Here is a 25795-nt window from a genome sequence, read left to right as displayed (position 1 = left end):
AGATTCATTTTTTGATGGGCATACTCATTAATTCTGTAATAGAATTAAAACCATAATATAATCAATGGAAGACCACGCCAACTGGGCATTCAACCAGTGTGCACAAGACAACAATCTATGCAAATACAGAAAGAAAGAAAGAATAATAATAAATAGATAAACAATAAACATCAAGAACATGAGATGAAGAATCCTTGAAAGTGAGTCCATAGGTTGTGGGAACAGTTCGGTGATGGGGCAAGTGAAGTTGAGTGAAGTTATCCCCTTTGGTTCAAGAGCCTGATGGTTGAGGGATAAGAACTGTTTCTGAACTTGGTGGTGTGGGTCCTGAGGCTCCTGATGACAGTAATGAGAAGACAGCATGACCTGGGTGGTGGGGGTTGTTACTAACCCAGAAACAAGCATGTCAGAGAGCGCTATATCTACTGATAAGAGCCCCACCATATTTCTACACTTTTAGTACTACTTCCTTGACACTATAGCAAAGCTATTTGGATCTAAAGGCCAAATAATCTTTATGCTGCCATTGCTTGAGGTCATAGTTCTAAAATTTGGAATCGCTTGATAATAACAGATATAGAAACAAGGTGAATTCCTCCTCCCTTGAAATGATGAGACATTAAGTTCTAATGATACATAAGACCATAAAACATAGGAGCAGAAATAGGCTATTCTGCCCATTGAGTCTGCTCCAGCATTCCATCATGGCTGATTTATTATCTCTCTCAACCCCTTTGCCTTCTCCCTACCAGCTGGTTAAGTATGCCTTGTCAAACTACGTTGCCTTCATAGATCTGAACTCAGTGGATACTGAAGTAAAAAACTATCTTCCCATTCATTTCCCACAAGTTAATTAGTGATGTGCTTTCCTATTTGCAGGGACCTCACTTGTTTTCTCCCTTACTCTGCAACCTCCTCCATCTCTGTGATCCGCCAAGATCACTAAGTTCCTCCAGATGTGGCCTCTTCCACTGATATGCAAATTTAAGAAGGGTAATAATGTGGGTAAATAAAATTAGTTCTCAATCACAGAAGGTCAGGTCCCAAAGGACATTCAAGGGGATTGACAAAAGAAACAGGGACCATCAAGAAACTTTTTTTTTCAATTCAGTGAGTTGTTTTGATCTGGTATACAGTGACTGAAAGTGTGCTGGTGGTAGATCCAAGGGTAGGATTGGATAAAAGAATTGGAAAAGGTGAGACTGTGACCAAGAATGTACAGTAAGTTTAACCAGTTTCGGGTGGTCTTATAAAACGCAGCACTATTGGGGGTAACACACATAAAAGTTGCTGGTGAACGCAGCAGGCCAGGCAGCATCTCTAGGAAGAGGTACAGTCGAGGTACTGGGGGTCTCACGTTCCTGCCAACACTCATCCCATGCTATTGCCACGTCCCTCTATTCTCCTATTCCACTGTCTCCTTGCGTGCCACAGGAGAAACGCCCGGGAGTGGGATCAAATGGATAACTAATGGAACGAACTAGCACAGGAATGATGGGCCAAATGGCCTCTTCCTTTGCTGTCACCGTCTACGTTTCCTGATCGTTTTCGTTCCATCTTAGATCATCTTCGGTTTCACGGGCTATAAACGACACAGTTACCTCCGGAAACCTCGCTGTTCCACTCGCTCTTGTAAACTGCACCTTAAAACCAGCGACTTCGGCCAAACTTCTGGTCGTCGGTTCAAATATTTCCTTACGTGGCTCAGCCCAAACTTTGAACAATCCCGTCAGGAGCTTTGGGACATTTTGCTTAAGTTTAAAAGACCTGTTAAAATGAAAGTTGCCGTTGAAAGGGCGCAGTCTTGTTAGTTGAGTGTTAGAATTACATGATGAATTACTCCTTTCGTAAATATTATTCTCACAAGCAGTAAATATTCTGCGTCCTTTTGAGGAATCAATTGCTAATGTCGGATCCCAGGCGGTGTAGAGGGCTGTGCAGTGGTGCAGTATGAGGAGGGGCTCTTATTTTGACACGCACCCTTTACCCAGCCTGCGGTTTCAACAAGCCCTTGTGCCTATTTTAGTCTCTCGCAGTCAGTGTGTAAGTGTGATGTAGTAAGAGTATAGATGCCTGCCTTGATTTGTCATAATGCAGGGATGATCATTCTGCGGCATTGCAGGTACAGGAAAGGACAAAAGAAAAAGAGAGCTGGATTTGTGAAGGGGCTTCATGGAAATCCCCACCTGTCAAATGATTGCTTGCAGGGGGAGGGCGATGCAAGGGCGTGTTCCGACAGCCCTGCAGTTAGCCAAGCCTGTTATTCTTTGAGAATCTTGAGACCCCGTTGGGATTCAAAGGGAGGGAGGGAGGGAGGGAGAAGGAAAAGGGAGTGGAGGTGGATTATCAAATAAAGGGGTTGTTCATGAACCTGCTGTTCGATTAACCAAATTGACAGGACTTTGCAGGGTGAGCTCAGGATCTGGAGCACGCAAAGTGGGACAACTGTTTACCTCCAACACGTGTGAGTTCGCAGAGAGGGGCCACGGGGCTCCTGGTTCCTACTGTGCGCCAGTAACTGCTGTCTTTAAATACAAACAAAAAGGGGGAGACTGTTTATGTCCTGAGGGAAATTGCTAAGCAGAGGGCTCCCGATGACAAGTGAAATGCAAGGTATTGAACTCCTCCGAGCTGTGTGTGCCTTGTGTTTATTTGTGTGTGCTTTCTCTCAGTAATGTGTGTTACTGTCTGGTAAATGCATTTCTGTGTGTTAGTGTGTGTGAGGGAGAGAGCGGCGCCGAGTGGGGATTGCTTCTCGTTTGCTGAGCGATTGTTTTATTGAACGGAGCTCCCGCCTGGACGAAGTGCGCTGCCTGTCGCTCTTTGTCTTGAGTTTATTTTCTTATCAGTTTTGTTTCCGTTAATCTTCCTTCGAATGATCCTGCAGTAAGTCATGTGCTCCCACTACATCAGTGTGAAGCAATAGTGTACCTTTAAATGCATTCATTCATAATTAGTTTGAAGGTGTGAAAAGAGGTTTAAGCTATTTTTTCCTCTCTAAAGATCTATTGCTCTAATACTTCCGATGGAATAGTCAACTTCCCAGTGCCAAAGCTTGTATCTGCTGTAGTACCTGATGGGAACAATGTGAGGACTCGGAGCCTTTGTTTCTAAAGTATTGTTTTAAAAGTGTTGAGGGCGTGCAAGTGGACGTCAAAACCCAGTTAGTTAAGTTGCTCTAAGTATTTGGAAAGAGAAGCCTGTGTAGACATGACTCAAAAGTCTCAGCAGACAGTCCAGCACAGGAGTAAAGGAATGCTGCATTGCCTAAGGTGTTGCCTTTTAGGTGAAGCTTTAAGCCAAATCTTCATTTGCCTTTTCAAGTAGGTGGGCTAGCGTCTACAGGATTATTTTAGGAAGCCATTCTTCCATTGTTATCTCAGACTGTAAAACAGATGATCTGATTGTAGTTGATGGGTGCTTGCTGAGCACAAATTAGTTTCCCCACTTCCAGCATTAAGAAAAATAAGTAACTTCAGAACAATACTTAATTTGGAATGAAGGGTGTTGGCTTATCCAGAGGTTCTATAATGCATCATAGAAATATAAGTCTTTCCTATTTCATTATTTATGAAATGACCAGCTGTGTTCTGGTGTGTTTGATAAAGTAAAGCAGAGTTTTCCTGTTTGAGGGGCAGGATCTTTGTGGGAGCAGTCAACTGCTACTCTGTGTTTGTCTTAAAAATTGTTTTACTGACCAGTGTCACAGTGACTTGTGGGTATGGGGGAGAATATGGTTCATGGCCTCTGCCTGGAGACTCTAATCCTCCATTAAAATCAGATAACAAACAAGTCTTAAATTCTGTCTTCAGAACATACACTGGAACATAATTTATGAAGGGCAAGGTCTACCGAATAATAAATATCAATGGGCATTAAATTTTCAACTTTTTTTAAAATACACAACCATGTCTCAATGTAGTTTACACTGACTCACTGAGAATTTCACATAAAGAGTTCATTTGACCCATTTGTTCTATATTGGTGTTTCTTCACCCCATGACCACCCATTTCTTCAGTGTACTTCATTTCACATTAGCTATAAGGATAAGCTGACAAACTTAGATCTTTTTCTGGAGCGTCACAGACTGAAGCGAGATCCGATAAGGCTTTATACAATTATGGAAAGCATAGATAAATAGAGTTTTTTCCCCCTAGGGTAGAAATGTCAAATCCTGGAGAACATAGCTTTAAGGTGAGAGAGGGAAAGTTTAAAGGAGAAAGGCAGGATAAGTTTGAGTATTCGGTGCCTGGAACACACTGCGGGGAATGGTGATGAAAACAGATAAATAGGGCATTTAAGAGGCATGAACATGCAGGAAATAGAGGAATATGAATCATGTACAGGCAGATAGGCACAGACTTCATGGACGAAAGGCTTGGTTCTGTGCTGCACTGTCCTATGTTCTATGTTTATCTTTACTCTAAGACTTCTGTTTAGTGCTCTATGTTACTCTGCTCAGCACAGCCTGGTTTAAAAAAAACTCTGGAAACACCTGTTTCATTTGACTTGAACAACTGATGGAAGTTTAAGAAAGATGGTTCAGCTTAGATTCAGAATAAGGTTAGCTCTGTAGTGTGCTATCAGACAGTCCCAGGACTGGTACAGCATGGATTAGACAGCATAGCTCCCTCTAATCTGTTCAAACAGCCACAGGTTAGATCAAGAATAAAACATTTCAAAGGCAAAAGTAACACAGGTGAGAGGAGAACTCGCTCCCCTCTGGAAGGATCCTGTGCCTTGGCTGAATCAGTCTACAGCCAGTGGCCTAGGTATCCACTTGTCATAATTTATTTCTTTAAATTTTAACTTCCTTTTTCAACATATTTACAGTATAAGGTTGTCAGGAGTCTAAAGTCATTGAATATTGATTGATATTCAAAAGTGCATATTAGAGTTCTATTTTCCCCTTACTGAAAGATGCATTAAGATTGTGACATTGGGTCCCTGAGAGTGAAGTACAGAGGTTTGCTGCACAGTGGTATTGTTTCATTTGTTCTCTTTATTTCTCTGATGTCTGGCCCACTGTATATTTTGTGCCTTTGATCCCTATTACAATTAACTGAGAGTTGCACAAAGTGCAGAGCTAGAAGATAGAAGCATGCATGTTGGGTGAGCAGACTATGAGTTCAAGAGTATTGCAGTTCATTTTAACTAATAGATTTAGGTGATTGGGTCACTGGTTTATAAAGTGGTTGCCAAATATCTTTTTAAAATTTCCTTGACGTGCTACAATATATAAATTGCTACTGTCACCTCCCAATGCCCTCTAGCTGAAAACTGAAGCTTGCCAAGCACTTAATCAGCAGGACAATGCTACTTTAACTAAAGGCATTGTGTAGGGCACTAAACACGAAAAGAGGGTATTCCAGTACAAGTTAGAATCTAAATTGACAAACTAGCGACAAGTTTTAATACATAGGCAATAATATATTGTATCTGTTAAAGAGAATTTTTTTTCATTAGCAACTATATGGTTTTCTTCAGCTTTATTAATTATATATATACTAATTTGTTGAATTTCTGTATTTTATAGCTGTAGAAGATTATATATTAATAAAAAGATTTAAAAATGAATAAAGAGGTAAAATATCCATGAAAAACTTTGTGGGAATTTTTTTGTTTTGGTTGGGAGGGAAAGTGAACATAACAGTGTGCCTGCAATTTAAATAAGATGATTAGGAACCATTCTTAAAAATAGAAAATGTTATAGATGCCAGAAATTTGAAACAGAACTCACAAATGTTGGAACTGATGACTGGAACTGCTTAAACTCAGAATAAAGTTCTCAACGTGTTGTGCACTTTGCTATTGCCAAATCTCAGAGTGATGATTCCTTACAAAGTAATTCTGTTTTGAAAAAATATCAACTTTCCAGCTTAGTGGCTGAATGAGCTTTTGGTACATTATGAAGGCACAAGTCCTATATTTGAATTTTGGTCTGTAATAGAGTTGATGCACTTTCACTTTTGGTGTGGTTAACTTGATTCAGTCTAGAGCTTTTGGTACACTATGAAGGCACAAGTCCTATATTTGAATTTTGGTCTGTAATGAGTTGATGCACTTTCACTTTCGGTGTGGTTAACTTGATTCAGTTGCCTTCATCTTGCCAGGTGAACATCTGAGCCTTTTCTGAATTACTGTGTAGTGAGCTGTACTTCTAGACAGGTGCATCTGCTTATGAATGTATTGTGCCCGCATTTGTGTGCACTTTCATGTATGCCTGTATACTTGTGTGTGTGGTGGGGCGGGGGCAATATCGAAATCCTCTGACGTGTCTAGAAGTCTTCTGGGTAAGTATCAATAGACAATGCATTGTTGAAAATATTAGAACTGAACCTTGAATGAGGTTCATTTCATCCCCCTCTCCATAAAGCATCAGTGATAGGAGAAGGGAACCCTGAGTTCTGTAGTCATTCACCGGTTTGGGTAAAAATGCAGTGTCTCTTCACAGTGTCATGTCACTTTCTAGCCGGTATTTGCCACAGAGTCAGAAAACTATGAATTCCACTTTCTGAAGTTAAACTTCCACTTGGAAAATAGATTCACATTCTGGAGCAGTGTTGAGGGAGCATAAGGTTTGGAGTTAGAAGGCTAAAGTGTGTGCAAGAATTAAAGGCAGTATAAATTCAATATTATAACTCACTTCAGCCAAAGATTTATATGATTGTGTCACTAGTTTATAAAATGTCCCCAGTTACCTCAAATTGAGACCTAGTCTCCCTTCACAGACCATTTAAAACAGGGGTTCCCAACATTTTTTATGTCATTAACCAAGGGGTCTGCGGACCTCAGGATGGGAACCCCTATTTAAAAGATTCAAAGCACTATTCAAAGAAAAGCAAAAAAAATCCCTGTGTTCTGTGCAATATTTTATCCCTCATCCAATATCAATAAAACTGATTATCAAGTCATCATTGCATTGCCTCAGGTAGGATCTTGCTGTACAGGATTTGATTGCCTTGTTTTTCACATTTCATTGATTACAACATTGCCTCAGTGAATGAATCTTTGTGAAGAGCCTAAGGTTACTAACATCACAAGAATACCCAATCCTAGCTGAGCTCTTCCCTCCATTGATCTAACAGCACTGATTCATTTCTCTGCCCTAACTCTCAGCCATTTGATTATCCATCCAGAAGGTTATTGCTGTCTTGGTTTCAGAATTTTCTTGTGGGGGGGAAATATCATAACTTGCGCACTTAAAAACGTGCTAAAGTGGATTGCACATCTCTTCCATGCAAAGCCATAAGGTTCAATATTCTAATGAGTCAAGCACTTAAAAATATTGGGAATATCTTACTTTCAGTGTTATTATGCAGATAAGCTAAATATTAGCTTCAACGTCATGCAAAATATATTTATTTATTTTTGAGGTTAAAGCCCTTTGAGCTTTGCCACCCAGCAATCCCCTGATTTAATTCTAGCCTAATCATGGGACAATTTACAATGACCAATTAGCCTACTAACCGGTACGTCTTTGGACTGTGGGAGGAAACCAGAGCATCTAGAGGAAACCCACGCAGTCGCGTGGAGAATGTACAAACTCGTTACATGCAGTGACGGGAATTGAACCCTGGGTCACTGGTGCTGTAAAGTGTTGTGCTAGCCACTACGCTACCGTTCACATTACTTACAAATAAATTTAAAGGACAATCTTCCATATGACAAGAGGTCTAAAGTATTGGTTCATGATGAGTAACAGGAGTTTCAATTGATGGAGCTGTTAGCGGTCATCTTGCCTTTGAATAGCAAGTGGGAGATGGGAATAGGTTCCTCATTCCAACAGAAGTGAAATGAGAAACTACTGAGAAACGCCTATAGATTCGTCTATAGATTACAGTTAGAACTGTATCCTAACTGGTTGCATTACAACCTGGTATGGAAATATCAATGCTCAGAAACAGAGAAAAATTACAGAAAGCGGTGGACACATCCCCACCTCTGAGTGCACTTACATGGAGCGCGTCATCCACCATCAAATTGCCCACAATCCAGGCTGTACTCTCTTCTCGCTACTAAGAGGTCCAGAAGCCTTAGGTCCCACACCACCTGGTTCAGGAACATTTATTACCCTACAACATCAGGCTCCTGAACCAGTGTGGGTAAGTTCACTCACTACAACTTTGGAATGATTTTACAACTTCCAGACTTAAACTTTCAAAGACTCTTTACAACTCATGTTCTCAGCATTTTTTATTTGCAGTTTTTCTTCTTTTACACTTTGGTTTCTTACTAGTCTTTGTTTATGTACAGTTTTTCGTAAATTCTACTATATTTTAAATTATTTCTATAAATTCACAGCTGCCAAGTGTAAGCAAATCATATGCATAGAAAACCATAATAACATTTAAGATGAAATGTGTAATGGACAGTCAATTTTGTCATCTATTTTCCATCCTTAACTGTTATCTGACGAATAAAAGGAATCCTTCAATTCTCACCTTTTATTTAGAGATATAGCAAGATAACTGGCTCTTCCAGCCCCATGAACTCATGCCACCCAATTACACCCATGTGACCAATTAACCTACGGACCCAGTATGGGTTTGGAATGTGGGAGGAAATTGGAGCACTGGAAGGAAACATATGTGGTCAGGGGGAGAATGAACCAACTCCTTACAGCCAGCGGCAGAATTGAACCCAGGTTGCTGGTACTGTAATAGCTAACACTAACCATTTCACTACCATGCCACTTTAATAATAATATTCTAATTTGTTTAATTTTTTTAATTTTCTTATACTAATCCTGTCTTTAGGATCATCAAAATAACTTTCCTCTACCTGTCTTTTCTCTCTGCATTTGGGCTTTTTGTTTTGTGCGGAATAAGATTGTAGTCTGTCAGTGTGGGAATTAATACAGGGAGTTTTTAGAATATTTCAAAGAAATTCAATCCCATATTGCCTCACTTGACAACGGATTTAGCCACTGAACATTGAAAGCAACAAAAAGGAACAAGAGAGTAGGATGTGTTTTGATTATTTTTTTCTTTCTTGCTTTTGAAATGTGTGTGTGCCTTTCTCCTTGATATCTGGAATGTTGCCAGGCCAGAACTTAATTGTTATACCATAGAATTCTATAACCTTATCCCCCACCACACACAAAAAAATCTTCATGTGTTATTTTTCATTTACCATGTGATAATATTTACTCTCATCTCCTTCAGTTTTCTTGACTCCTTTTCTGCTTGAACATCCAAGAAGACCACCACCTTGTCATATGGTTTGGGGGCTTGTGTGCCTCAATGACCCGGAGAGCTATGTTGGTTAAAGTCAGGGCCTTGTGCTTTGGCTCTAAATAGGATCACCCATACCAAACAGCTCAAACTAAGAAACTAACAGGTCAGACTAAGATTGGTCCACCCACCCATCCTCCAGGTGCGGAGGTTCAGCTCAGGACTAACAACCCTGACTGGTCAAAAAGAGAATTGTTACGGAAACAGCAATGAAGACTCCTTCAATGTAGCCAAGAACAGATGGAGGTGGACCTTCAGTTCTGCTCCAAACGCCAGCAGCATAACTGGCAATGAATTAATAACTTCTACTTGAAATTGAAGTTACTAGTCAAGGTTTTGCAGCTTCACTGCTAGGTGGCCATAGGTGTGGTTAGAGGAAATCCATTTTTACCACATACACCAATCAAGATAGAAAGCATATTTACATTTGAAGCAGATAAATATACCACAGATTTTCTTGAGTACGTGCCAAACTCTATCAGTGATCATACAGTTTCCCTTGACTTTAAAGGTGGGGTTCCTGAGATAAAAGCGTACAAACCTTCAAACATTTGTACGAAAACTGGTTACCTGATTGTTGCTGCTGATGGCATCCCGCTGTGCACAAAGTTAGCACAGCAATTTTTACATTAGTGAATGCACTTCAAGAATATTTCATTGGTAGTAAAGCACTTCAAGGTATCTTGAGATCAGCATAAGGATGATATGAATGTAGCTTTTTCACATGTCTATTTATTTATTATAAAACCTCCACCACCAATTAATTACAATAAAACACATGCTGGCTCTGTTATTCACATTTCAACTAACATCTTTGTATGTCTGTGCCCTGCAAATCTGAGTATTGACACAGCTGAATAATAGACAATATTGCTTACCAGCTAACCCCTGGCAACTTGTTCAATCCTGCAGTGGAGAACATGACTTTTCAGCTCCATCTTAACTTCCCAACATGGTGTAAGTGACAAGGAGCAAGATCCTGAGATTCCCACACAGAATGCCAGAGGAACTCAACAAGTCAGGCAGCATCTATGGAGGAGAATAAACGGTCAACAGTTTGGGCCAAGACCCTTCATCAGGACAGAAAGAAAGGGGGCAGAAGCCAGAATAAGAAAGTAGGGGAAGGGGTAGGAATACAAGCTGGCAGGCGATGGGTGAGACCAGGTGAGGGGGAAGGTGTGTGCATGAGGGAGGGCGGATGAAGAATCTGCAAAGGGATAGGTGAAAGAGGTAACTACCCGTAGAAGATAGGATCTAATAAGAGAGGATGGTAGACCTTGGAAGATTGGGAAGGGGGAGCAGCATCATAGTGAGGTGATGGTCATGTGAAGAAAGAGAAGGGGTGAGAGGGTAAGCAGAAAGTGGAAAGGAAAAAAGTTAAAAGGGAGGAAGGGAGAAATTACCAAAAATTGGAGAAATTGATGTTTATTCCATCCGTTTGAAGGCTAACTAGATAGAATGTGAGGTGTTGCTCCTCCAAGCAGAGTTTGGCCTTATCATAGCAGTAGAGGAGGCCAAGGACAGACATGTCAGAATGGCAATGGGAAATCTCTTACTCCCTTCTCCTCACCTGCCAATCACCTCCTCCTGGTTCCTCTCATTCTTCCCTTTCTTCAACGATCCATCTTTCCAGCTTCTTCATCCTCCCTCCCCCATGCATCTACCTTCCCGCTCAGCTGGTTTCACCTTTCACCTGCCAGCTTGTACTCCTTTCTTCTTTCTGCACCCCCCCCCCACCTTCCTTTTCTTTTTTTCTGCCCTTTGTCTTCCAATCCTGATGAAGGGTCTTGGCCAGAAAATGAACTATTTATTCCCTCCACAGATGCTGCCTGACTTCCTGAGATCCTCCAGCATTTTCTGTGTGTTCAAATTTCCAGCATCTGCACAGTAACTTATGTTCAATAATTCTGAGATGATTTTATTTCCCCATTTCATACCTCTCCCATTTAACTAGCTAAAATTTTCCATAGATGCAATGCAGTGTCATAAAAATTTACAGTACAGAAATATCTTCTTATTTTCTCCCTGTTTAATTTTTCATATACGGTGGATTCTGGTTTATTGGGACTTCTCTGGAGCAGTACATTTTGGCCCAACTAAGCGGCCGCCCCATTTACCCGAAGGTTCATGAAGATAGTTAAAAAGGTATAAAAAAGACAGGCTACCATTTGACTGAGTAACAAATTATGTTTTTAAATTAAATACAGAACAAGTTAGAACACTTCTATTACCACTGGTGGTTGTCTGTCCTATCTGACAATGACAGGACACCTGTGCGGGAGAGCTTTTAAAGTAGAAAAGCCATTACCCCAGGGCAGTTCCACTTTCTCGATCTCAGAGGTCGGGGTCCAGTGGCACAAGTAGATGTCACAACTGTAGTCTTCCCTGGTTGCAGTGGATGACTATGACGTCTTCTGTGCCTCATCATGCCCTTTGCTCTTCACATTGTGTTGCAGAACTGCCTTCCTGGCCATTAGATCTCATCCATCCCGACTGCTGGAGCTGACTTCACATGCTAGGACGGACATGTTCCTATCTCACCGGGTTGTGAGACCCACCAGCTACTCTCACCTGGTTTAGCTCGCCTGTCAGAGCGTGTACTGGAGTGTGAATCGTGTCGCATGCAAACAGCTACTTGGAGCCATAGGTGAGGGCTGAGTGTCTGGTGGGGACAAAAGGTAGCATTCACGATGATTGTCGATAACTTCAAATTCTTCATGGTCTCTAACTTGTTGAAGTAGTGAAATTGTTCCATTTTCACTCGCTGATGTTTCTAGCATTTCCAAGCCTGAATGTTTGAAACCGTGAGCAAAATAGTTCTGAATTGTCTTGCTGCTTATTTCTTATCAAGTATCAGGTCAAAAATCACTGCTTTTTGAACACAAACACATGTAACTGATACTATTTAAAAACTGTTCACTTTAAGCATGGTGAAGTGTCTAACGGCGAAAGCTACTAATGTACGGCCACAGTCTCCTGTCCCAAATAAGTGATATGGTGTCCCAAATAAACAAAAGGAATCCTGGCTATTTTCTCAATTAGTTTCTGTAAGAGGTGTCCCAAATATGTGGCTGCCCCGATTAGCCGATGGCCCAATTAACCAAAATCTACCGTACTATGTTTCAACAGATATGATAATATGTGCTGTCTTTTTCTGCCAGCTTTTTAATATTCCTTTTCTGCTTCAAAGTGCAATACTAGTTGTGGTTTGGGTCCGAAGATGGCTTCGTTGCAGAGGCAGCCATGGGTATGGTTAGAAGGACAACATTTATCGCAATACACTAATTGAGAAAAGAAATACTTAAAATACATTCACTTGGTGCAGGCAAATACACCACATAACTCCTTGAATAGATGCCAGATGCACAATTGCCCGTGACTTTAAAACATGAAATTCCTGAGATAAGAGCATGCCATCCTTCCAATATTGTCAGGTCCTCAAAATAAGTTTTGAACTATACCCACGCTTTCCGTTATATACAGTTTCTGTACTGGATCTTCGTCCAGTAGTCTGTTTAAGCAGTTTGCTCTAAATTGTTTTTAACTAACTGAATAAAAAGTGGAAGTTCTCTTCATATTCCTTCTTGGATTTTTTGTCAATTAATGTAAATTTATATTCCTTGTTTAGTAGTAAATGATGATGGTTTAAATGGTTAATCCTGAATAACTCTTTCAAAGCTCCCTGTAATTTTGCAACACCTCTACTTGCTCTTGTAGTCTTCATTTATGTTCCTAGTTACAAACTAAAATAATTTAAGTTATGGCACTTCATGGAAGACACCACCTCAACGAAGCATTTATAAGAATAGCTATTTGGCTTTGGAGTCAAAGAGCTGTAAAACAAGATTGCTGTTCCTTGGGTTAAGGAAGGGCAACTAATAGACAATTGAGAGAGAATGAAAAGATACTGGAGCAGTGAAGAGGTAGGAGAGAGGAATAAGGTGCAGAATAGCAGTGCAGAGATAAAAAGAAGGAACTTGAAAATGGAAAAGAACAGTGTTGATGTGGTGGAAAGCGGGGGAAGTACAGAGAAGACACACACAAGTAGCAATAATATAAGTAAAATATCATGCAGAGCCAGAATATGTGGGGCTTGCTTGACCAAAAAATGTTTTTTATCATTGATATGAATCAATTATTAGGATGAAACTACTTGATAAGTGTATCTGAAGCAGATTAATTTGAATTGTCTCACTTATTAAAGCTTTGAAGTATAATGCTGTAAGCTTATCTGGGGATACAACTGATGATGAATTATGACAATAACAATATTCAAAAATTTAGAATAAATTTTGACAATGGATTTTCAGTTCCATGGCAAATCCAAAATCCAGTGTTACTGTCAGTTTGAAACATCTTCCACCCTTAATTACTTCGGGCAATGCAAGTGAGATTTCATAGCATTGAAAACAAATCTTTTTAAACAATTACTGGTGTAAGGACAAAACATGGATATCATGGTGCATGTTAAAGGCTGAAATCTAATTGAAGTGTTTGGATATTTTATCCAATGAATAACATTTACCCAGGAGAGAGTTGGTATCTAATTGGAATTTCAAGTGGTTCATATTGTAGAATAGCAAATAAATGGAAATGATTATAATCCATTAATGAAGATATTCTCTGTATATCAAATCTTAATTAGACTTCAGACTCTAACTCATTCCTTAGTGATCATAGTTCATTAATGTAAACTGTTCAAGGTGCCTGGATTGGATTTCAATCTGTAACCCATTCATTGTCCTTTCATGTACAAACCTTGCATTTAGTTTCTAAAGTAGAGGTATATACAAGTATATATTGAGTTAATATAGTGATGTCAAGTCAGTTAAATGCTCTGCAGTGAGCATTGTGAGTCTCTGGTAAACAGAGTGGAGACCATGAAGTTATCAGCATTGCAATGCACTGCACTGCAGACAACCAGAATAACAGCCTGTCAGTTCTACATTAGACAATCAACCCACATTAAGCAATTCTCACCCTCCCCCATACATTTCACAAAAAAATTACAACTATGGATTTATTGTTTGGCTATGCATTTTGGAGCACCTTTCTACTTCCTGGCTGTTTTTAATCTGGCCTGATTTCTCTAGAAAGTGTACCATCTCAACAATGTGACCCAGATTCCAGAGTGGCTGTACTCTGTATTTCCAACATTCCCAGATTGCCTAGGGTTTCCGGGCTAATTTCCTGAACACAATTGGCAAAAACAAAGCCTGTGTGAAAAATCATAGGCACATTAAAAATGGTTTCTTGTTATCTTTGAGTATTTCTATTAATATTTTTGAATCAAAACAATGAAGAAAACTATTTTTGGATTGATTTGGGAAGTCGGTAATGTAATGGCAGATTCAGAAATACATCTGACCAAAGTTGGCAACTTACAGGCAATTTGTAGAACCATCACTGGAAAATATGTGTGTGCAGGTTATTAATTGAGGGCCGTAATACTGCAGTGCAGTGGGATTAGAGTACTATTGGGTCATTATTTCCTGGTCATATAAGAGTGATGTGATCAGCAATGAATTTATTGTGATTCTCTGATTTTTTTGCAAGAGAACAGAGATCATGTTATGATGTTCTAATGTCAGGGATGTCCTCACTAAACTGGAGAGCTGCCCAGAGGTAGTCCCGTGTCTTATTTGCCACTATTACTTTAATGCCACACTGGAAGTAGAATCTTCCAAAGTCATCGTCTTACAAGGACAGTAAAGTGACATCCCTATCATGATTAGCACACTGAAAATGCTATCCAAATAGTCCCCGGGCTCCACTTTACCCATTTTCATACAAATTGTTCCTGTTGAAACACGTTCTTTTTTTTATTTCTAATCTCCCCTGGCACCCCTTTAGAGGACAAAATTCTATGTCCTGCTTCGTCATTCCCTGCGATCTTAATAGAGACTAAAATCCTGTTCATTAAGGGTCATTTATCAAGGAGAGGACTCTATTCCGCTGTCGCTATATCAGAGGGATGCCTGGTGATCTGATGGCAGAAGCCATTCAGTTTATAGATTGGTGCATAAAGGAAGACCTGATTACTGCCTGCATTCTTGTGGTGTTTGCATGTTGAATAGTTCAATAGTGTTCGCAGTTGTACCAAAGCCTCCCAGTCCATTCAACACAAAATGGTGTTTAATGCTAAATACTCCTCATTGTGACTGATATTGACCTGACAGTGATCACACACAAGGACTGTTAGGGAATATATCTTAATCTGAGCAAGTCAAGCTCTTTTCCTTTATTTCTAACCTGTAATATTTAACTACCTGACATTGGAAACATTATATCACTTCTGCACAATAATTAATGAGCCCTCCTCATGCCTATGGATCAGGGTATCTAGTTCATCAGCTGTAAGGGCAAACACAGAACGATCATTTTAAAGCATTTTAAAGGATATAGACACCCGTCATTCCTACCCAAAGCAAAATACTACAGATGCTGGAAATCGGAATAAAAACGGAAAATAGTAGGATTACCCTGCAGGTTAGACAGTGTCTGTGGAGAGAGAAAAATAGAGTTAAAGCTTCAGGTTGATGAACCTTACATCAAAACATAGAACAGTACAGCACGGGAGGAAGCCCTTCAGCCCATGACATCTGTGCTAATCCTGATGCAAATCTGCCTGTGCATGGTCTGTTAATCCTCCACTCCCTGCCCATTCCAGTGTCTGCCAAAGCCTCTTAAATGTGGTTATCCTATCTGGTTCCACCTGCTTTCCAGACTCCTATCATTCTCTGTGTAAGTAACTTGTAAATCTGGAAATGAAGCATGTTATATGTGATAGGGAAAGTGGAGAGAGCTAGAGGGAACAAAAGATGTGTGATAAATTGAATACCACTAGTGCTGATGGTGCCAGCTGAAAGGACAAAGTGATTGGAGGCATGTCCAGAGGAAGTACGATTGGGAAGAGATGAATGAAATCTGAAATGCCATGAGAGGAGAGAAAAAAGTAACAAAATACTGGAAATGTGTGACAGAAAACCAGAGTGGATGATTTATTTGGAAGGTTCTTTATTTATTTATTGAGATACAGAGCGGAGAAGGTCCTTCCAGCCGCGCCACCCAGCAAACCCCTGATGTAATCCTAGCCTAACAATGGGACTGTTTACAAAACCAATTAATTTATTTGGACTGTTGGAGGAAACTGGAGCACCCGGAGGAAACGCACGCGGTCACAAGGTGAACGTGCAAGGCAGCAGTGGGAGTTGAACCGGGGTCGTCTGTACTGTAGAGCATTGTGCTAACCACCACGCTACCAGGCAGCTCTGTATTGAGTCTTGAAGGCTCAGAAGATGAGATACTTCCTCTGGGTTTTGAGTGGTGCAGGAGACAAAGAACAGAGGGGCCACAATGGGATGGTAGCTTAATATGCTGGGCAGTTGAAAGCACAGCATAACTCACGGGGCTGAAAGAGTGGCTCTGAGAAATGTTCTGTTTGTCTGTGCTTAGTTTCTTTAACGTAGAGGAGACTCCATTGTGAGCATTTGATGCATTATATTAAATTAGAAGGAGTGTTGAGTCCCTGGATCATGGGAAAGAGGTAGGTAAGAGGGCAGGTGATATACATCACTGGCTAAGGAGTTATCAAAGAAATGCAATAATCTCGCTTCTCAAGATCTGCCCTTTTCAAAGTCGTGGATCCTATTGATTATGGGAGTACTCAAAAAAATGGCTTCTTGTATCCAAGAGCTAACTACTGCAGGAACTGCAAATCTGAAATAATGAAAAGGCTAGGAATATGTAGCTGCTTAGGCAGCATTTGTGGATAGAGTTGACATGTCAGGTTGATGATCTCCCCCTAGTCCTATTTCTCCGCAGGTGATGTCTGACCTGAAATGATTCTTGTGTCCTTCATGCACTGGGAACTCCTGTGCAATACTTAACATTTATAATCTAATAAAATAATTGCATTTCGAAGGAACCTTAAAACATTCCCAAATACTTTGCAGCCTTCAGCTTCCTTTTGAAATGAGCCAGCTTTGTAAAACAGGAAATGCAGGAGTTTCCCTTCTGAAGAGCTAACCTCAATGAATATTGCTTTATATTTCACCTGGGGTGTTAGATGGGGGGTTGGGGGGTTCAGTGTAAAATCTCAGTTTGGAGCAAGCATTTCCTTCGGAGGAAAACTCTGCGCTGGACTATCAGCTGATGTTCTTGGCTCACGTGAACCTACAACTAGACATGTTGCCATTGGGGTAAGGCTAGCATGACAGTCTTAAAAAAGCTATTATAATAACTCTTTCAATGACCATGAACTAATTTGAGACATTTTGATGGTGATCTAGGTGGAAATCTTCATTTATTACATATAAATTAATAAGACAAGTCATTAATGCAGATCATGTAAGTTTTCAGATAGTTATGGACAGGATAAGACTGGACCTTGGGGAAAAATGCTAAGTTGGGGGAAGGCTAATTACAACAATATTAGGTAGGAGCTAGGGAGAGCAGTTTGGAAGCAACTGTTAATGGGCAAGCACACATCTAACGTGGAGACACATAAAGGCTAGCCGGTCAGATTCAGGACCAAAGTTCTATGGGGAAGAAGGACAAGGATGGTAAGGTTTGGGAACCTTAGGTGATGAGACATGTTGCAAAATCACTCAAAAAGGGAAAGGGAACATTTAGGGAACAAAAATTGGGCCCTTGAGGAATATAGAGGAAGCAAGAGAGAATATAAACAGGGTATCAGGGGCTAAAAGGGGCCATGAAACATCCATGATAAGTCAGATTAAGAAGATTCCAACAGTATTTATGCAGTATATACACTAAAACAAGACAGTAGCTAAGGAAAGGGTATGATTGTTCAAGGACAGAAGAATTTATGCCTGGTGCCGGAGGAATTGGGCAAGATACTAAATGAGTACTTAATGTCAGTATTCATCATAGAGAAGGACATGGAACATAAAGAGATCAGAAAGGGGTATACTGATAGTTTGCGATATGTTGATATTAAGGAGGATGAGGTCTTGGGTCTTTTGAAGAACATTAAGGTTGTTAAGTCACTAGGGCCTCTTGCGATCTATCCCAGGTTATTAAGAAAAGGAAAAGAGGAAATTCTGGGGGGAAAACAGGAAATTTTAGATTGGTGAGCCTCACACCAGTGATTGGAGAAATTTCATAGGTACAGGATTTACTCACATCTGTGAAAGCATGAATTTATTAGGGATAGTCAGCATGGTTTTATGCAGGGGAGGTCATGTCATACAAACCTGATTAAGTTTTATTGAGGAGAGGACAAAGGTGACTGATGAGAGTCTGGTGGTGAATGTTGACAACACAGACTTTAGTATATATAACAAAGTTCCTCATGGTCAGCTGATCCAGAAGATTAAGGCACATGGGATCCACAGATACTTGATAAATTTGATTCAAAATTGGCTTGTCTTTAAAAAACAGAGGGTAGTAGTGGAAGAGTGTTATTCTAACAGGAGGTCTGTGACCACTGGTATTTTACAAGGATGAGTGCTGGGACATACGTTATTTATAGAATATATTAATTTTATTTTATATTTAGTGATACAGCATGGTAACAGACCCTTCCAGACCAATGAGCTAATGCCACTAGTTACACCCATGTGACTAATTAACCTAGTAACCTATACATCTTTAGAATGCGGGAGGAATCTGGAGCACCCCCATGTAGTCACAGAGAAAACGTATAAATGATTTGGATGGAAATACAGGTGGGCTCAGTCTGAAGACGACCCAAAAACTGGCAGAGTCATGGATAGTGGGGCAGGTTGTCAAAGGATGCAGCAGGATGTAGAACAGCTGGAAATATGGGCAGAGCAATATCAGACGGAATTCTGGACAAGTGTAAGTATTGCATTTTGGGAAGTCAAAATGTAAGAGTCTAAGGTATAAATAAAGGCATCAGTCAAAAGGCAGGACCCGTGGGAGCGAGATGTTGGAGTGCAAGTCAATTGCTCTCAGTGGATATGGTGGAAAATAAGATGAATGGTATATCTCTGCCTTTATCAGTCAGAGCACTGAGTATATTGGGAAGTCACGGATCAGCTTTATAAAACTTTGGTTAGGCCATATTTGGAGCATTGTTTGAGATCCTGCTCACCATGTCGCAGGAAAGATGTGGAGGCTTTGGAGAAAGTGCAAAAGATCATTGCCAGAATGTTGCCTGGATTAGCAAATATTAGGAGAGGATGGACAAACATGGATTGTTTGCTCTGAAGCATCAAAATCCAAGGGGCAGTCCGATGAAAGTATATAAAATTGTGATAGGCATAGATGGAGTAGATCGTCAGTGTCTTTTTCCCAGTATGGAACTTTTAAATACTAAAGGGCATAGATTTCAGGTAAGAGGTTGAATGTGCAAGACATTTTTTTTTAACAGAGAAAGTGATAGGTGACTGGAAATAAACTGGTAGCTTTTGCAGTGGAAAATGTGAGCAGTTTCCAACTCTGCGAGTGCACACGTGCACAACCTCTCATAGTCCCAGAATGCATCCTACACAGTCAAGAAAGCTCAGTAATGCCCCTGTTTTCTGAGGAGGCTGAAGAGAGCCGGACTATGCACTTTAATACACACATCCTTCTGCATTGCATCAACAGCACCAGCCTTCCTGCCATCAAGGACATATTTACAAAAAAGTGCCAACAAAAGGCCACCCTCCCTGCTTATGTACTATTTGTCCCACTGCCATCAGGGCAGAAGCTACGTAGTATCTAAACCAAGACAAACAGACTTAAAAACATTTACTTTCTCCAGGCAGTAAGGCTGATCAACACCTCCACCTAATAACCCACTTCATCACACTCCCCCCCCCCCACCCACCACCTCTACTTTATCATTTCTTGTCAGTCACTCCTGTGCCTATTTGTCACTTACGGATATACAGTCACTCTATGTATATAAGCTATCTTGTGTATTTATATTTATTATGTTTCTTTATTGTATTCTTTATCTTATTGTGTTTTCTGTTTGTGCTGCATCAATTATTTAGTTCTCCTTTACACTTATCTACTGGAAATGACATTAAACAATCTTGAATCTTGAAGCTGCTGCCAGGGGAGGTTGTGGAACCAGATACAATAACAATGTTTAAGAGGCATTTAGACTGCCACATGAACAGGCAGAGGAAGGGGAGATAAGAACCATGTGCTGGCAGATGGGATTTATGATGAATAATTTGTGATGGAAAAAATAGATGATGGATTGTTCCGTTATTAACAGATTATTAAATCTTTTCTATATCTGTAATTCAAAAACCAAAGGAAACAGTTGTCCACTTGTCCCTTCAAGCTCAGGATTTTAATGGCAATGCCTTTTTATTAGTTCTTTCTGGCCTAAAAATTACAGCCCAGCATTTGGGGTAAAGTTAAGGCATGCATAATTTATTGGCATAATTTACATATTACTATTTAACTGTTCATGGTTCTATTACTATTTATTATTTATGGTGCAACTGTAATGAAAACCAGTTTCCCCCGGGATCAATAAAGTATGACTATGACTATGACTATGACTATGCCTGCATTGGGAGAGTGGTTAGAGTTCTGAACCTTTGAAAACAAATGGTAATTGATGCTCAGTGAACTGAGTGAATGGACTTTTAGAAACTGAAGTTTTTTTTAAGGAAGATGGCGCAAAATCAAATCATTTAAATGATAGATCAGCTATGTTTTCATTGAATGGCGGAACAGGTCTGAATGATCTACAGTGTAAGTTAGAAATAGAACACTCTAAGTCACTAAGTATTTTGAAAGCCTCAAGGTGTAATGCATTCTCTTCCAGATTGGTTCACAACAGGGTTCCATCTCTAGATGGACATTACTGGAGGCTTCATCGTATGACATCTTATCTCCCTTCTGCCCCGCTTCCAAATTTTTGTTATTGGTTGCCTGGTTGACTTATCTTCATGGTACATACAACAGTACCAATCCCAGTTGAATCATTCTCCGTCAAAAATCCTTTTTTTCCATTCTCAGAAAGCACATATATAATGATTTTTTTCTCACTGAGATACAGTATTTACCTAAGCCATGAGACATGGGATCCAAGGAAATTTAGCAGCATGGGTTCAGAATTGGCTAGCCCACAGGAGGACAGGGTTGTAGCCGAGGAATTGTATTCTCCCTTGAAATCAGTGATGAGTGGTTTTATGCATGGATCTGTTCTGGGACCCTTGCTCTTTGTAATTTTTATAAATGACTTGGATGAGAAAGTGGAAGGGTGATTAGTAAATTTGCAAATGACACGAAGATTAGTGTGTTGTGGATAGGGTAGAAGGGTAGGAGATAAAATAGAGGCAGGAAAGTTGTTTCACTGGTAGGTAAGACTAGAACTAGGGGACATAGCCTCAAGATTCAGGGAAGTAGATTTAGGATGGAGCTGAGAAGGAACTGCTTTTCCCAGAAAGTGGTTAATCTGTGGAATTCTCTGCCCAATGAAGCAGTGGAGGCTACCTCAGTAAATATATTTAAAACAAGGTTGGATAGATTTTTGTATAGTAAGAGAATTAAGGGTTATGGGGAAAAGACTGGTTTGTGGAGATGAGCCCATGACTAGATCAGCCATGATCTTATTGAATGGCAGACCAGGCTCAAAGGGCTAGTTGGCCTACTCCTGCTCCTATTTCTTGTGTTCTCATTGGTTGTAGGTTACAACGGGACATAGACAGGATGCAGAGCTGGGCTGAGAAGTGACAGATGGAGTTCAATCTGGAAAGTGAAGTGGTACATTCTGGAAGGTCAAACTCGAAGACAGAGTACAGGTTAATGACAGGATTCTTAGCATTGTGGAGGAACAGAGGAGTCTTGGGGTCCAAGTCCATAGATCCCTCAAAGTTGCCATGCAAGTTGAAGGATGGTTAAGAAAGCATATAGTCTGTTAGCCTTTATTAGTCAAGGGATTGAGTTCAAGAGCCACAGGATAATGTTACATAAAACACTGGTTAGACTACACTTGGAGGACTGTGTTCAGCTCTGGTCACCTCACTGGTGGATGAGAAACAACTAGTTAAAGGTGCATAGATTTTGAGAGGTATATAGAGTGGATAGGCAGCACCTTTTTCCAGGTTGGCCATGGTTAATACTAGTGTACATATTTTAAGGTGAGTGAAGGAAGGTTTAGAGGATACATCAGAGAGTGTTTTTTTATTTCTTGGAGAGTGGTGGGAGCCTGGAATGCATTACCAAGGGTGGTAGTTGAAGCAGATACTATAGCGACATTTATATCAAATACAAAAGAGTGTTGCAGTTACTAGGGTAGGTAATGGATACAGAAGAGAGGAAATTGTGTGGACTAGGTTAAGGCTGGGGCATTGTGCATTAAACAAAACATTGAAAATGATAGGGAAACACCAGACAGGATTGTGTGAGGAATGTCAGGAAGAGGAGTCAGTAGAACATGTAGTTTTGTGTCGCAGGAAGTATAGGATACAGAGAGAGATGATGAGAAATAAATTAAGGGAGTTGGGGATGCAGGAGTTCACATTAAAAGGGTTGCTGGGCATGGGTGAGAGAGCACAAGTCCGGGTATTTTTAGTGTTTTTAAGGGGTACAGGGGTTTTTTTTATAGAATATGACAAATAAACAGGAATAGGATACTAGGATGGTCAAAGATGGGAGGGTGAAGTGTCGGTGTGTGTGTGTGTGTGTGTGTGTGTGTGTGTGTGTGTGTGAGAAGGGATTTAGAATGTATGTCTAGTGCACATTCTGGAGCAGAGGGTGGCGGTAATGCACCATTAAGCTGGATGCCAACCGCCGTAAAACAAGATACAGACAGACATTTAAGAAACCCTAAGGCTCATGAAAGAAAAATGGACAGTTAATGGACTGTGTAAGAGGGAGGGGTGAAATTAATCATGGAGTAGGTTAAAAGATCAGTGCAACATCATGGGCCAAAGGGCTCGTATAGTGCTGTACTGTTCTATTTTCAATGTTCTATGGATTCCTGGTCAATCCTGAAAAGTTGTCAACACTACTTCACAGGTGCACATTGCAGCTCACAAGAGATGGATGAGGGACATTAATGTTCTTTCCCAGTCATGAGAAAGCCTCTTGTGTATCTCCTGCTCCACAGATTAAATCTTTAATCTAGATGTACATTAAGAAGAATGTTGCAGGATTTAGTAGCGGTCACTGGGGGAAATCCCATTCAATGCTACTACACAGTCAAAAGTAGGGAAACGAGGAACAGGGGAAATTATTCATCATTCTCAGGTGAATTTTGATCAATAAAGTAAGCTTTAAATTTTTTTAATATTGACACTTCCATGAGAATTATAACTTTTCCACTCTTTGATCTCACTCCCATTTCCTCCCCCTCCTGTTCAGAAGGCTCCTTGATGTGGTTCAGCTGTGTAGCTGCTGCTGACTCCGCACACCCTTCATCCCTCCATCTACCAAATGTGATCTGTTTGATTCTGAACTTATCCATTGATCCTTTCACAACAGCACCTTGTGTCAAGATTGTCTCTTGAAAATAAAGGATAGTATCCTGGGCATTACTGTTAGTACTCCATGGGAAGATGGTATACCTGGAAGATAGAAATGTTGGCAAACATTGGCAAGAGTGTGGGAATTTGATTGCTGAAGATCAAATGATCAAACTTCCTGGACTTGACCTAGTAGAACTGATGGTTCTTCCTCTGCCTTCAGTGATACTTAGTTTTAGACACACAAAAATAGTTGCAACATTTTCTTCCACCAAACAGGCCCCTGTCTCTTATTAGAATGCCATTCCAGTTCCTCCACATATGATTTCAAGGTGAGGGTTGCCATTTCAGGACAGGACCCTTTCCAGAAGGCATGACTTCCCTTGTGCTGTAGTTGATGGAGTTCACTTCACATCTCCTCTGTTTCTCCCACTTCTGATTTCAGTCCGCCTTCCTCCAGGCAGAATAATGATAGAGTTCCTCTAGCCCTTACTTTTCTCATGAATCTCTGCACCTAGCATCTCATCCTTTGTCATTTCTGCCAGCTGAATGATATCCCACCATCGGCCACATCTTCTCCACCTCACTCCTTTCCACCTAAAGCAAGGATTACTTCCTCCTTGACTGCCTCGTCCACTCAAACTTCCCCACCCTCCCCTCTCTGACCTCTTGCTCTTTCCCTTCCATTTACACCTGACATTACACCTCCTCCTTTACCACCATCCGGGAGCCTATATAGCCCTTCCTGATGAGGCCAAGAGTCGCATGTATCTCTTCTAACCTTTACTACATTTGGTGCTCCTGATGTGGCCTCCTCAACATTGGTGGGACCAAGCGCAGACTTGGTAACCGTTTTACAGAGCACCTGCACCCAATCTGCACTGGCCAACACAAACTCAGAGTTGTATGCCATTAAAATTCCCTCTCCCATTTCCATACTGCCCTATCCATTACAGCCTTCTCTACTACCAGGGCAAGGCCAAATACAAACCGAAGGAACTACAAGCCAATGACATGAGCACTGAGTTGCCCTATTTTAGGAATCCTTCACCCTGGTGGGTTCCTTCGCTCATTTCTATCTCTTCCCCACTCTTCTTCTTCTGATGCTTCCCTGGTCCTCACAGTTTTGCCTCCTTTCCCTCAGATCAGCCACCCTAAGCCCCCGTCACCCACCTTCATCTGCCTCCTCCTCCTCCTGCCATCCACTTGCTACGCACAGGTCATCCACAGCTCCCCCCTCCCCCATCTGGTTCTGGTTCCATCAGCCATTCATTTTTCCTTAACAGTTCCCCTTATCACCTCCTGATCAGACTGCAACACTCATTCCCCTTTATGTTCCAGCTTATCTTCATTCAGCAGCTGCCTTCAGCCCTCCCTCTCCCCTCCTCCCACCTTGCTCCACCTGCCTCTCATTTTTAACTCCCTTTCTCTGTCTGCCTCCACCTATCATTCACCTGCCATGGGTCTCTCAATGGTCTCCCAACTCTACAATCATACTCCTCCCTTGTCTTGTGCAACCAGCCTGACATCTTACAGCCTCTTCAGACCGCCGCCTTCTTGTGATCACTCAAATCGAGTAAGATGTTCTGCTAAGGGGCTGGTGGATTCCCTTAATGGAGAACAACTGTGCATGACTTTGTTTAATGTGGGGAGGCTGATGTAGGGGCAGCCAACACAGGGTCCTTGATGGTATGCAATATGACTGGGAGCTCTTCAATGCTACAGCCTTCACTGTCACTGTGATGTGTCATCATCTTCCACCAGCTGCACTGTTGATGTCTTGGTCGGATCACACTTTGTCATGAACCTCCCCCCTGACCTTATCACCATGGGTGGCCTTGCCAGGAGCTAAGTGCCAGATGGTTAAACCCCAGATGGCATCACTCTTAGAATCTCAGGAACTCACAAGCCTCTCCAGCACAACAAGGTGACGATCCTCAAAGAGAAATCCACCGATCACCTCATTCTCCTGTCTTGCCACTCTCCTTCTCCTCTTTCTGCTGGCCATCTCACCTGTTCACTCTTAGTCCTAATGCAGGGTTTCGACCTGAATCATCTACAATTCCCTTCCTCCCACAGATGCTGTTAAGTTCCCCCCACAGATTATTTATTGCTTCAACAATAAATTGCTTCAACCAAGGACCTCAGACCTC

General features: G+C 41.0%; 1 protein-coding gene across 7 annotated transcripts in view; it reads left to right on the top strand.

The window, feature by feature from the left end:
* The window catches only part of LOC134337713 (calmodulin-binding transcription activator 1-like), a 1241580-nt gene that overhangs the window by 1150101 nt on the left and 65684 nt on the right, over window positions 1–25795 (top strand). The window lies entirely within an intron of this gene.

This window comes from Mobula hypostoma, chromosome 25, assembly GCF_963921235.1.
Source record: "Mobula hypostoma chromosome 25, sMobHyp1.1, whole genome shotgun sequence".
Classification (NCBI taxonomy): Eukaryota; Metazoa; Chordata; class Chondrichthyes; order Myliobatiformes; family Myliobatidae; genus Mobula; species Mobula hypostoma.
Note: the sequence above shows the minus strand (reverse complement) of the source record. Positions and strands in the feature narration are given on the sequence as shown.